Consider the following 12,974-nt stretch of genomic DNA (forward strand, 5'->3'; position numbering starts at 1 on the left):
CAGTCCTTTTTGTCTTTAGCCCAGGCGAGACGCTTCTGACGCTGTCTCTTGTTCAAGAGTGGCTTGACACAAGGAATGCGACAGCTGAAACCCATGTCTTGCATACGTCTGTGCGTGGTGGTTCTTGAAGCACTGACTCCAGCTGCAGTCCACTCTTTGTGAATCTCCCCCACATTTTTGAATGGGTTTTGTTTCACAATCCTCTCCAGGGTGCGGTTATCCCTATTGCTTGTACACTTTTTTCTACCACATCTTGTCCTTCCCTTCGCCTCTCTATTAATGTGCTTGGACACAGAGCTCTGTGAACAGCCAGCCTCTTTAGCAATGACCTTTTGTGTCTTGCCCTCCTTGTGCAAGGTGTCAATGGTCGTCTTTTGGACAACTGTCAAGTCAGCAGTCTTCCCCATGATTGTGTAGCCTACAGAACTAGACTGAGAGACCATTTAAAGGCTTTTGCAGGTGTTTTGAGTTAATTAGCTGATTAGAGTGTGGCACCAGGTGTCTTCAATATTGAACCTTTTCACAATATTCTAATTTTCCGAGATACTGAATTTGGGACTTTCATTAGTTGTCAGTTATAATCATCAACATTAGAAGAAATAAACATTTGAAATACATCAGTCTGTGTGTAATGAATGAATCTAATATACAAGTTTCACTTTTTGAATGGAATTACTGAAATAAATCAACTTTGTCATGATATTCTAATTTTATGACCAGCACCTGTATATATATATGATCCAGACAACACAGGAAAGAGGTTTGGGGGCAGCCACCCGTATACTTGAAATTGGCTGCCAAATCGTAGCAAAGATGTGGTTGAAATTGGTACAGATCAGTCTATAACAAAGAACAATCAGTATAGGAAAACTTGGTGCTTATATATGTGGCAGATGGGAAATGATGTCATCAGGCAGGAACCAGAAGTGACGTCCTTAGAGCTGGAACTGGAAGTGCTGTCTTGATACCGGAACTAGAAGTGACGTCATCGGATCCAAGCGGAATTTCCTGTGATCTGTCTGCTAATGGAAATGAGCAAGGATTAATGCACTCTGCTATCCCCTGGTCTGGTGAGGAATTACCATCTTTTGAGCCTTTTAGTTGCCTCCCATGTATACATACAGTCATATGAAAAAGTTTGGGAACCCCTCTTAATTCTTTGGATTTTTGTTTATCATTGGCTGAGCTTTCAAAGTAGCAACTTCCTTTTAATATATGACATGCCTTATGGACACAGTAGTATTTCAGCAGTGACATTAAGTTTATTGGATTAACAGAAAATATGCAATATGCATCATAACAAAATTAGACAGGTGCATAAATTTGGGCACCACAACAGAGATATTACATCAATACTTAGTTGAGCCTCCTTCTGCAAATATAACAGCCTCTAGACGCCTCCTATAGCCTTTGATGAGTGTCTGGATTCTAGATGGAGGTATTGTTGACCATTCTTCCATGCAAAATCTCTCCACTTCTGTTAAATTTGATGGCTGCCGAGCATGGACAGCCTGCTTCAAATCATCCCATAGATTTTTGATGATATTCAAGTCAGGGGACTGTGACGGCCATTCCAGAACATTGTACTTCAACTTCTGCATGAATGCCTTTGTAGATTTCGAACTGTGTTTTGGGTCATTGCCTTTTTGGAATATCCAACACCTGTGTAACTTTAACTTTGTGACTGATGCTTGAACATTATCTTGAAGAATTTGTTGATATTGGGTTGAATTCATCTGACCCTCAACTTTAACAAGGGCCCCAGTCCCTGAACTCGCCACACAGCCCCACAGCATGATGGAACCTCCACCAAATTTGACAGTAGGTAGCAGGTGTTTTTCTTGGAATGCGGTGTTCTTCTTCCGTCATGCAAAGAACTTTTTGTCATGACCAAATAACTCAATTTTTGTCTCATCAGTCCAAAGCACTTTGTTCCAAAATGAATCTGGCTTGTCTAAATGAGCATTTGCATACAACAAGCAACTCTGTTTGTGGTGTGAGTGCAGAAAGGGCTTCTTTCTCATCACCCTGCCATACAGATGTTCTTTGTGCAAATTGAATTGTTGAACGATGTACAGATACACCATCTGCAGCAAGATGTTCTTGCAGGTCTTTGGAGGTGATCTGTGGGTTGTCTGTAACCATTCTCACATTCCTGCGCATATGCCGCTCCTGTATTTATCTTGGCCTGCCAGACCTGCTGGGTTTAACAGCAACTGTGCCTGTGGCCTTCCATTTCCTGATTTCATTCCTTACAGTTGAAACTGACAGTTTAAACCTCTGAGATAGCTTTTTGTAACCTACCCCTAAACCATGATGCTGACAAATCTTTGTTTTCAGATCTTTTGAGAGTTGCTTTGATGATCCCATGCTGTCACTCTTCAGAGGAGAGTCAAAGGGAATGACAACTTGCAATTGACCAACTTAAATACCTTTTCTCATGATTGGACACACCTGTCTATGAAGTTCCAGGCTTAATGAGCTAATCCAACCAATTTGGTGTTGCAAGTAATCAGTATTGAGCTGTTACATACATTCAAATCAGCAAAATTACAAGGGGACCCACATTTTTGCACAGCCAGTTTTTCACATTTGATTTAATTTCATACAACTAAATACTGCTTCACTAAAAATCTTTGTTTGGAAAACACCCCAGTACTCAGATGTTCCTAGGAAATGAAAGACATACCACTTTTATATTTTTTGTTGAAACTAGAATAAATTATTACGCAGGCTGAGAGGGATTCCCAAACTTTTTCATATGACTGTATATATATACAGTATATATACAGTATATAGTCAGTCAGTCAGTCATTCTCCAATAGTCAGTCAGTCATTCTCCAAACCAGTATATCCTAACACAGGGTCATGGGGGTCTGCTGGAACCAATCCCAGCCAGCACAGGGAGCAAGGCAGGAACAAATTCCTGGGCAAGGTGCCAACCCACCGCAGGACACACACCGAGGACAATATAAGATCGGCAATCTGCCTAACCTGCATGACTTTGGACTGTGGGAGGAAACTGGAGCACCCAGAGGAAACCCACACAGACACGGGGAGAACAAACTCCACGCAGGGAGGACCTGTGCCACCCCATATACTGTATATATATAAGCAGCCTTCTACTGTTACGCACCTAAAATCTGAAATAGCTTACAGATAGAAATTCGTCAGGCTAATACGGTGGAGCACTTTAAAAAACTGCTAAAAACCCATTCCTTCAACATGGCTTTGTCATAGCTTCATTTTAGTGTAACCCTGATATTCTGTATATGCACTGAATTATCATTTTTATCATGGCCCCGTTCTAACCACTACTTTCTCTGTTGTCCATTTTCCATTTTTCTGTGGTGCGCCACCACCACCTGATCAAAGCACCGTGCTGCATTGAAGGGCAGATGTCCACATGACCATCACCATCAAATTCTTTCACATGAAGCCTGTAAACCATGGGTAGAATGCCTAGTTGGGTCTGGGTGGTCTCGTGGCATTGGAACCCCTGCAGATTTTTTTTTCCAGCCCTCTGGAGTTTTTTTTTTTGTTGTTTTGTCTTCCTGGCCATCAGACCTTACTTTATTCTTTGTTACTTAGTATTGCCTAATCTTATTTTTATATTTTTCTTTTTTCTTTCTTTATCTTGAAAAGCACTTTGAGCTACATCATTTGTATGAAAATGTGCTATATAAATAAATGTTGTTGTTGGACATGACAGCCAGCCTCAGACCAAAATCTCCACTGTGATAAGCATATTTATATTACTTATGAATTTAAAGTAAAGAAATGAGTCAGAAGGTAACATTAGGAGGCTGAGCTTCTGCGCACGCCAAGGCAAACTTAAGCAAAATATTACCACATACATATGGCCGAAATTATGTGGACAGCCCTCCAAATTATTGAGTTCAGATGTCTCATTGCGAACAGGGTAATAAAAACTGCACCTAGCAATGCAATCTCCATTGGCAAACACTGGCACTAGAATGGGTCGTACCCAGGAGATCAGTGACTTTAAACATGGCACTGTCATTCATACGTTGCCACAAGTCAGTGTGTGAAATTTCTTCTATGCTGAGTCAACCGTAAGTGCTACTATCGTGAGACAGAAGTGTCAAGGAGCAACAACGGCTCAGCCACAAAGTGGCAGACCATGCAAACTCACAGAGTGGTGCCAGCAAGTGCTGAAGCACATAGCAGACAAAAACCACCCGTGTTCGGGTGCATCACTGACAACAGGGTTTCAAACTGCCTCTGGAAGCAACATCAGCACAAGAACTGTGTGTCAAGAGCTTCATGAAGTACGTTTCCATGTCCATGTTTGCGATCAGCATGCGCAATGCCAAGCCTTGGCTGGAGTGGTGTAAAGCATGCCACTTCAGGTTTGTGGAGCAGTGGAAACCTGTTCTCTGGAGTGATGAATCATGCTTCACTGTCTGGCAGTCTGATGGCCGAATCTGGGTTTAGCAGATCCCAGGAGAACGAAACTTTCTGCAGTGCATAGTGCAAAGTTTGGTGGAGGAGCCAGAAAGGTCTGGGGCTGTTTTTCAGGGCTTTGCTAGGCCCCTTGCTTCCAGTGAAGGGTACTGTTAATGTCTGAGAGCTCCACGCTCCATTGTGCATCCAGGAGCCTCTTAAACCTGGAAATGTTGATAATCAAGATAAGCTGGGAAATCCCTGAAACCAATCCTAAATATTCAAAAACCAGTGCAGTGTCATAACAGGTCCTCAATAAATAAATAATCCATTAAAATGTGGAGGATAAAATCCAATAAAAAATCCAATAAAACTGAGGTTACATTTCCAGTAAGGTTTCCCAATTAAAACAGTCACAAGCCCCTATGCCTCTCTCTAAAATCTCAGCTTACCCTCTTCAGCCCCGCGCAGCATGAGGAGATGCCCACCAACAGGTGCAATTTTCCACTAAATCCTGGCTTCAGGTTCCTACTGCCAGTCTGTTGGCGTCCCTAGGATTCTCCTCCGAACCACATGCACATCCCCCTCAGCCAGTCCGTCTGTGTCACGAGGGAGATGAAATTCAACGAGTCCGCTCCTACGCCACTCTGCGTTGCTCAGTCAGACCACCTCTCCTCCAACCTCACGCTCAAGTGCGGCTTGCCGCTCGCTTCCCTGTGGTATACGCCTGACCACCTACCTCCTTCCTCATGACATGGGCAAAGCACCATCCTGCCTTTCTCTCCTTCCTTCACTGCCATTCTTTCTTTCTTCCCCTTTCTTTTCTTTCATCTAATCTCATTTTTTATCCCCCTTTCTATCGTGCAGGCTCCTTTCATATTGCCCAAACAGTTGCAGGTGCTCTCCTCCACCTACTCTGAGGCGTGAATGACGTACCTGACTGATCTCCTCACATTTGCACATTAATGCGTAATCAGCCAAGAACCCCAATCAACCCCAGAGCAGTGCCAGCACACCTGATTATTTATTTAAAAATCCCGCGTTGCCACAGATATCTTATCACAAAAGGCTACAACTTTGTGCCATGAATATAAATTTTTTAAAACTTTATCTACAGTATTTCTGTACTGTTTTCTTCTTTTTAAAGTTTTTGCAATATGCAGAATCCATTTTTGCAATTGGTTTTGTAATTTAGGGCCATTTTCAGTTTGTTAAAAATATTGGAAGTCTTGGTGCACTGCCATTTTGTTTCTGTTAATTGGTGCCATCATTTTGGTTTGTTTTGTTTTGTGGGTTCTATGCCCACTGCTGCCTTACGATAAGAAGAGTTCATGACTTGTGATGTCACTCGCACAATGGTATAAAAGGTCAGCGTCACACATCTCCCATTGTCTTTGTTTTCCGGATAACAACAGAGTGTTTAGTGACTTTATTAGTTAGCGTTCTGCTGCTCTTTTTAATCCACACAGCACAGGCTTGGGCAGCTACAGTAAAGCAATCAGGAGGTTAAACAGATCTAGTAAAGGATCAAAAATTAACAAATTTATAATCACTGATCTTGAAATAGTCTAAAATTATATCCCACATGTTTATACTTTGCATTTGTCATTTGTAGTCTCCTGAAAGTTGCTCTTAGTCAGCTAGGACCAACGGTAAACAATCAGATATCTAAAATATTATTATATTTGTGATCAGCAACCACAAAAGAGCATAAAATGACACTCCACATGCCTATATTACCGATCTCCATGATTTCATAGTTTTGTCAAATTAGTAACTTTGACCCCTTGTATCCCATTAGGGGGTGAACCTCTGGGGTTGGTTGATGTGATAAGCACAACTTCAAGTCCTTCTGATCATTTTTTTGCTGAAGACACCTACTGGTTTACCCTTTTTCATAATGGTGTAATTTCCTGCACAAAATAGGGTCCGAAAAGTGGCCTAAAAGGGAGGATTTTTCAGGTCTAGATGCTTAACTGGACATTAAAATGAGTCAAACGCAGGGCCGGTGTCACCATCAAGGTGAATTAGGCATTTGTCTAGGGTTCAGACCATAAGGGTTGGGGGAGACCCAGCTACACAGGTTGGCTACCAAACAGTCGGTTGGTGTAGTAATAAGCTTGGCCTAGGGCACAAGATAACCGAGCAGCAGCACTGGTCATACGGTATACCATACGTGGAGGTCAGGAGGCAAAATAAAAATCTAATTTGCTTTGCATACTTTGCCCAATGCCATAATTCACACAAATTACTATGATGTGGAATGACAAAGTGAATGAGTCAATATCTGCATAGAAGGATTTGTTATGTTTTTGTGGTTTAAGGGGAGCTTGGAAGATTATGAAATTTGTAGTGTAATAAAAACAGGACATTTAGCACAGAGGCACAGCTGGAAACTTGTAAAGGGTAAATTTTCCACAAATATTAGGAAATCTGTCTTCACACAGAGAGCCATAGACACATGGAATAAGCTACCAAGTACTGTGGTAGGCAGTAGAATTTCAGAGACCTCCACAACTCAACTTGATGTTAATTTGCAGGAATTCGATGAATAGGATTGGTGAGCTCTGCTGGGCTGAATGGCCTCTTCTCTTCTAGATTGTTTCTAATGTTCAAATCTACTTGAATGGGAGACTCATGGAATATTGGAAACTGTACGACTGTGTACATGAATGGGGCATAAGTGTCACGTAAGAGTTAAGACGAAAATCGTCCATCACTACTAGGTTTTAATATGAATAGATAGAACTTTTATTTGTCCCCAGGGGTCAAATTTGGCTTTTTACAGAAGCTCCTTAAATAAATATATAAATAGGTAGATAAGTAAGTAAATAAATAAACACACACACACCAGAATGACTATAATTCAAGAAAATGAAAAAGAAAGAAAGCTTCTGACTTGGCTGTCACAGTCACACTGAGGCCTTATGCAGGTGTATTGCTGTTGGTGTAAAGGAGCCCCCCGTAGCGTTTCTTCACACACTTCTGCTTAATAACTTGTTGGCTGAAAGTCCTCAGTGTTAGTGTGTCAGAGAGAGGATGTGCAGCGTTGTACATAATGGCACTCAGTTTTATTTCAATTCTCTCCTTCTCTTCTACTTCCAGTAAAGTGAATTTTGTGAGTTGTGTTAATTGTGGTGTTGACATCTTACACCAAGAGAATGACACACAATTTGAAAATAACATAACTGTAAGCATTAAAAACAATAAGAGAGTAACTCCACCGTATTAGCCTGGCGAATTTCTAAAAGAGAGTAACGAATACGAACACCCAAGTAAATAAAGTTGGTTTATTTTCAAGATACATTTCATTTCAAAAATATAAATGCTAAAATATTTTTTCCATTCTAAAAAGTTACAATATAAAGTACAGGAAATAGTCATTAATATTCTAATACCATGCTTTATGCTGCCTGTAAAAAAGTTATTTAATCTTAGTCCGTCCATAGTGCTCATAAAATTTGATTAAATAATAAAGATATATTGCTCCTTTTCAATTTAAATGATTGATGAATGTAAGCAATCGTTATTTCAGGGTATATAGCAAATACTGTAGCATGCTCAGTTATATTTTACTCTAATTTTGCAAAGAAATAAAATAAAACAGACATAATAAAATCAGCATCATGGAATGAGACAAGCTGTTGCTGCAAATGCCAAATTGGAAACTGTTCATAAAACTTCATTGACATAAAACTCCATGGTGAAGAAAATTGACGTTCAAGCGGTAATTAAACGATATACATATACATTCCAAATGGAATTTTATTTTAGAATTTTAAAAAGTAGGCACAACATTTTAGTCCTAGAAAAGTATTCAGCGCAGCATTAGCTGGAAGACTTTTGTGTTTTATTAATGGAAACACATGAAGGTAAATCAAATTAAATTAGTTTGAAAGTTAATCGTGGTGTTGACATCTTACACCAAGAGAGAGAAACACAATTTGAAAATAACATAATTGTAAGCATTAATCAACTGTTCCATGTATAGAAAGAGGGTTTATTTTCAATTAAAATAAGACTGTCACGTACTCGGGGAATCAGATAATCTGTTTGTTACTTAATATTTATGACAAACTGAAAAAATCTGCAATTGTATTCCAGCAACACTGAATATTATTTGGAACGTCTTCTGAGTGGCTTGCATCGACTGATTTGAATGAAGACGGGTTGACTTGAAAGCTTTTTCGTCATTTCAATCACTTCAGCCATCACCGAAAGCCTTCAATACTTCAGTAATGTCTGAATGGTGGCACAGCCCAAAATATCTGCTATTCTGTCATATACACACAGCACAAGTTATCATACTTAAGTGTAACAATTATTTCTGTATTAAAAATATTGCCTTTCACATAATACATTTTATCTTTGAGAATAATATGCTCCAAAAGGAACTATAAACAACGCAGAAAGTAAATAATTAATACTCTGTTAAGTCATGTGCCTTTTCCTTAACAAAAGTATTTCACACCCTTTCATTTTGTAATTGTCGCCTATAATAAGAGGTAGAACTACTAAATGGATCAGATAATTTCCTGCTACAGGAAAATAGTTTATTATAATTATTATTGTGATTATTATGATCATTAATTTACAAAAAGGTTTAAAAAAAGACACAAAAGTTAGGCCTCAAAATTCTTTGCCATTCATCTGAAGAAACAGCCTCAAAGTAAAATGGGCCAACACAGAGAAACCACAGAAAATAAGAAACGGCGAGGCGAGAGAGAAGTCCGATTGGCCTGTGCAAGCTCGCCACACTTGGTGTTTGTTATTCTCATTTATTAATTCCAGTGAAGTCAGGTTATGCATCCTTGCATAGAAGAAGAAGCAAAGGTTAATCTTGGCAGTGTTTCAGTTGCGTGTTGGAACACAAAATGTTTCATAATCAAGGTTAAATGAAAAAAAAAATAAGTACAGTAGCATGGAATCCAGAGTGCAAAAAATCGAAATGTGTGTTTGTCCGTGGATAATCATTATCCAGCTGGTCGGTGTGCTCTGTTTTATATAAACAGCTCTGTGACAAATGTGTGTGTTTCAACTGGCTGAAAACTAGCCTGATCCTTCCACGTATCTTCAATCTGTTTTGATCGCATAGAGAATAAAAATGAAAAACAAACTCTTCTTTAAGACCAGGAAACGAGAGCAGGTATGATGATTGTGCTTCTTACAGGAAAGTCTCGGACCCTCGGCTGCTCCACAAGAAACCTTTGTCATCTGGGTCAATGTCTATTCTAATCTGAGGCACAGATTTTGCTGGAATTCTTGGAGGGCTGTAAGAAACAAAAATGTCATTGTTGTTAACTTATTGTATAAATGTCAGTCATTCTCCAACCTGCTATATCCTAACACAGGGTCATGGGGGTCTGCTGGAGCCAATCCCAGCCAGCACAGGGCACAAGGCAGGAACAAACCCCGGGCAGGACATCAGCCTACCGCAGGACACACACACTAGGGACAATTCAGGAACGCCAATGCACCAACCTGCATGTCTTTGGACTGTGGGAGGAAACCCACGCAGACACGGGGAGAACATGCAAACTCCACGCAGGGAGGACCTGGGAAGTGAACCCGGGTCTCCTAACTGCGAGGCAGCAGCGCTACCACTGCACCACCGTGCTGCCCTTATTGTATAAATGCACATCACAAAAATAAAACTATACATTTGGAGGGTAACAAGAGAATTATGTTAACCTCGATTAAGTTTTTATTATTTAAAAAAACAAAGCAACTGTAGTCCTCAGCTGAAGTTGTTTCACTGTGTGATTTGACTGTTTATTAAAGAAAAATATTCTAAGAGTCTGTTAGCTTGACCTTAACCTACGACCTCCGTCAAACAAGCCAGCGGCTGAAACAAGCTGTTACCTGCTGAGCTAAAGAAATGTTGTTTCCAAGCACGTTTTCTATAAAGAAGATGAATTAATTTTTCTATTATATCAGCAATGTGTCTATGGAAGTTCTCTATAATGGCTAAAGAGACCACAGGGCAGTGTAGGTTAGCCATCAATTGGCAGCAATAAAACAGTGAAATATATTTTAACAATCAAAACATGAATGAATTGTGACACAGCTGGTAACAAAGACTTTGAAAAAGACTGTTCTTCAACATTAGGTTAAAAGGATGAATATGTGCCAGAACCTGTGTTACTCATAATTCAGCACTGCACACCATAAGGTAGGACAATGTGAGCTGCGTAGACCACTGAGGCTGTTAGTGTTGATGTTCTATTCATTACTAACACTAGAAAATCCAAGACATTTAGTTTTATTCCTGAAGTGTCAGCTGGATATTAATAGAGTACAGACATAATACCTTAACCACATGGCACAATTAAAGAAGACAAAATGAGGTGGCACCATTCCTCCCTGTAAATGCTTCCCCTAAACAGAACATTTCCAGTGTCAGTATGCTGTCTTCTGCCACTGCTTGCCAGTCACCAAGTTTGGGCTCTGCTCAAAAATCTCTTCTAGCTCTAAAAAGGTCTCAGGCTCCAGAGTACATTAATTCAGCTTAATTAAGCCTGCTCCACCTGACATCAAAAGAATAATTATATTTTCCTCAATATAATCTTCTCTACTATATAATAAAACAGTACTGCCTGCATATGTGTGTATGTCAAGTCCCTGACATCAATCTGATCTGGTTGGTTTGGCTTTGGTGACTCAGTGGTAGTGACGATGATGACACAATACACTATGGGTGCAAAGTTCAATTCTTGATTGTGGCTATTTATTTATTTTTACAAAAAGTGAGCTAAAATGAAGCATTTCAGCAACAAAAAAGTGAATAACATACTGAGTGACGTTGGGCTGCTGAATACTAATGAAGCACAACCCAAAGACGGGACGTAGTCGCAAGAATATAAATGAGGTTTTCACAGTGAGTAATGAAGGCCCATCTACCATTTGTGGCATTCAAAAGGGAGTCAGAAGCCAAGCAAGCTACCTCAAAATGACAGAAGCACGCTTTACAGGAACGGGATCGAGAGAAGAAGCGCCAGGCAAGAAAAGTTGCAACACAAAAAGATAACAAGGAAGGATGTTAGACATGGAAGGTATACATAGGGCAAAAAATACTTTTAAATATATTCAGGTAACATAGCTAATATAATATAATATAATATAATATAATATAATATAATATAATATAATATAATATAATATAATATAATATACAGTGCATCCGGAAAGTATTCACAGCGCATCACTTTTTCCACATTTTGCTATGTTACAGCCTTATTCCAAAATGGATTAAATTCATTTTTTTCCTCAGAATTCTACACACAACACCCCATAATGACAACATGAAAAAAGTTTACTTGAGGTTTTTGCAAATTTATTAAAAATAAAAAAACGGAGAAATCACATGTACGTAAGTATTCACAGCCTTTGCTCAATACTTTGTCGATGCACCTTTGGCAGCAATTACAGCCTCAAGTCTTTTTGAATATGATGCCACAAGCTTGGCACACCTATCCTTGGCCAGTTTCGCCCATTCCTCTTTGCAGCACCTCTCAAGCTCCATCAGGTTGGATGGGAAGCGTCGGTGCACAGCCATTTTAAGATCTCTCCAGAGATGTTCAATCGGATTCAAGTCCAGGCTCTGGCTGGGCCACTCAAGGACATTCACAGAGTTGTCCTGAAGCCACTCCTTTGATATCTTGGTTGTGTGCTTAGGGTCGTTGTCTTGCTGAAAGATGAACCGTCGCCCCAGTCTGAGGTCAAGAGCGCTCTGGAGCAGGTTTTCATCCAGGATGTCTCTGTACATTGCTGCAGTCATCTTTCCCTTTATCCTGACTAGTCTCCCAGTCCCTGCCGCTGAAAAACATCCCCACAGCATGATGCTGCCACCACCATGCTTCACTGTAGGGATGGTATTGGCCTGGTGATGAGTGGTGCCTGGTTTCCTCCAAACGTGACGCCTGGCATTCACACCAAAGAGTTCAATCTTTGTCTCATCAGACCAGAGTGACGTCTGGCCACTCTACCATTCAGGCCTGATTGGTGGATTGCTGCAGAGATGGTTGTCCTTCTGGAAGGTTCTCCTCTCTCCACAGAGGACCTCTGGAGCTCTGACAGAGTGACCATCGGGTTCTTGGTCACCTCCTTGACTAAGGCCCTTCTCCCCCGATCACTCAGTTTAGATGGCCGGCCAGATCTAGGAAGAGTCCTGGTGGTTTCGAACTTCTTCCACTTACGGATGATGGAGACCACTGTGCTCATTGGGACCTTCAAAGCAGCAGAAATTTTTCTGTAACCTTCCCCAGATTTGTGCCTCAAGACAATCCTGTCTCGGAGGTCTACAGACAATTCCTTTGACTTCATGCTTGGTTTGTGCTCTGACATGAACTTTCAACTGTGGGACCTTATATAGACAGGTGTGTGCCTTTCCAAATCATGTCCAATCAACTGAATTTACCACAGGTGGACTCCAATTAAGCTGCAGAAACATCTGAAGGATGATCAGGGGAAACAGGATGCACCTGAGCTCAATTTTGAGCTTCATGGCAAAGGCTGTGAATACTTATGTACATGGGCTTTCTCAATTTTTTTATTTTTAATAAATTTGC

General features: G+C 40.3%; 1 protein-coding gene across 6 annotated transcripts in view; it reads right to left on the reverse strand.

Moving 5' to 3' along the window:
• Positions 1 to 7,683: 7,683 nt before the first annotated feature.
• slc4a4a (solute carrier family 4 member 4a) overlaps positions 7,684 to 12,974 on the reverse strand; it is a 285,556-nt gene continuing 280,265 nt past the window's right edge. For all 6 annotated transcript variants that reach the window (XM_051929546.1, XM_028805563.2, XM_051929545.1 and 3 more), the window contains one exon: positions 7,684 to 9,677. The gene's annotated coding sequence lies outside the window, so the exon portion shown is untranslated. The remainder of the gene's footprint in view (positions 9,678 to 12,974) is intronic.

Source organism: Erpetoichthys calabaricus, chromosome 7, assembly GCF_900747795.2.
Source record: "Erpetoichthys calabaricus chromosome 7, fErpCal1.3, whole genome shotgun sequence".
In the NCBI taxonomy this organism is placed as follows: Eukaryota; Metazoa; Chordata; class Cladistia; order Polypteriformes; family Polypteridae; genus Erpetoichthys; species Erpetoichthys calabaricus.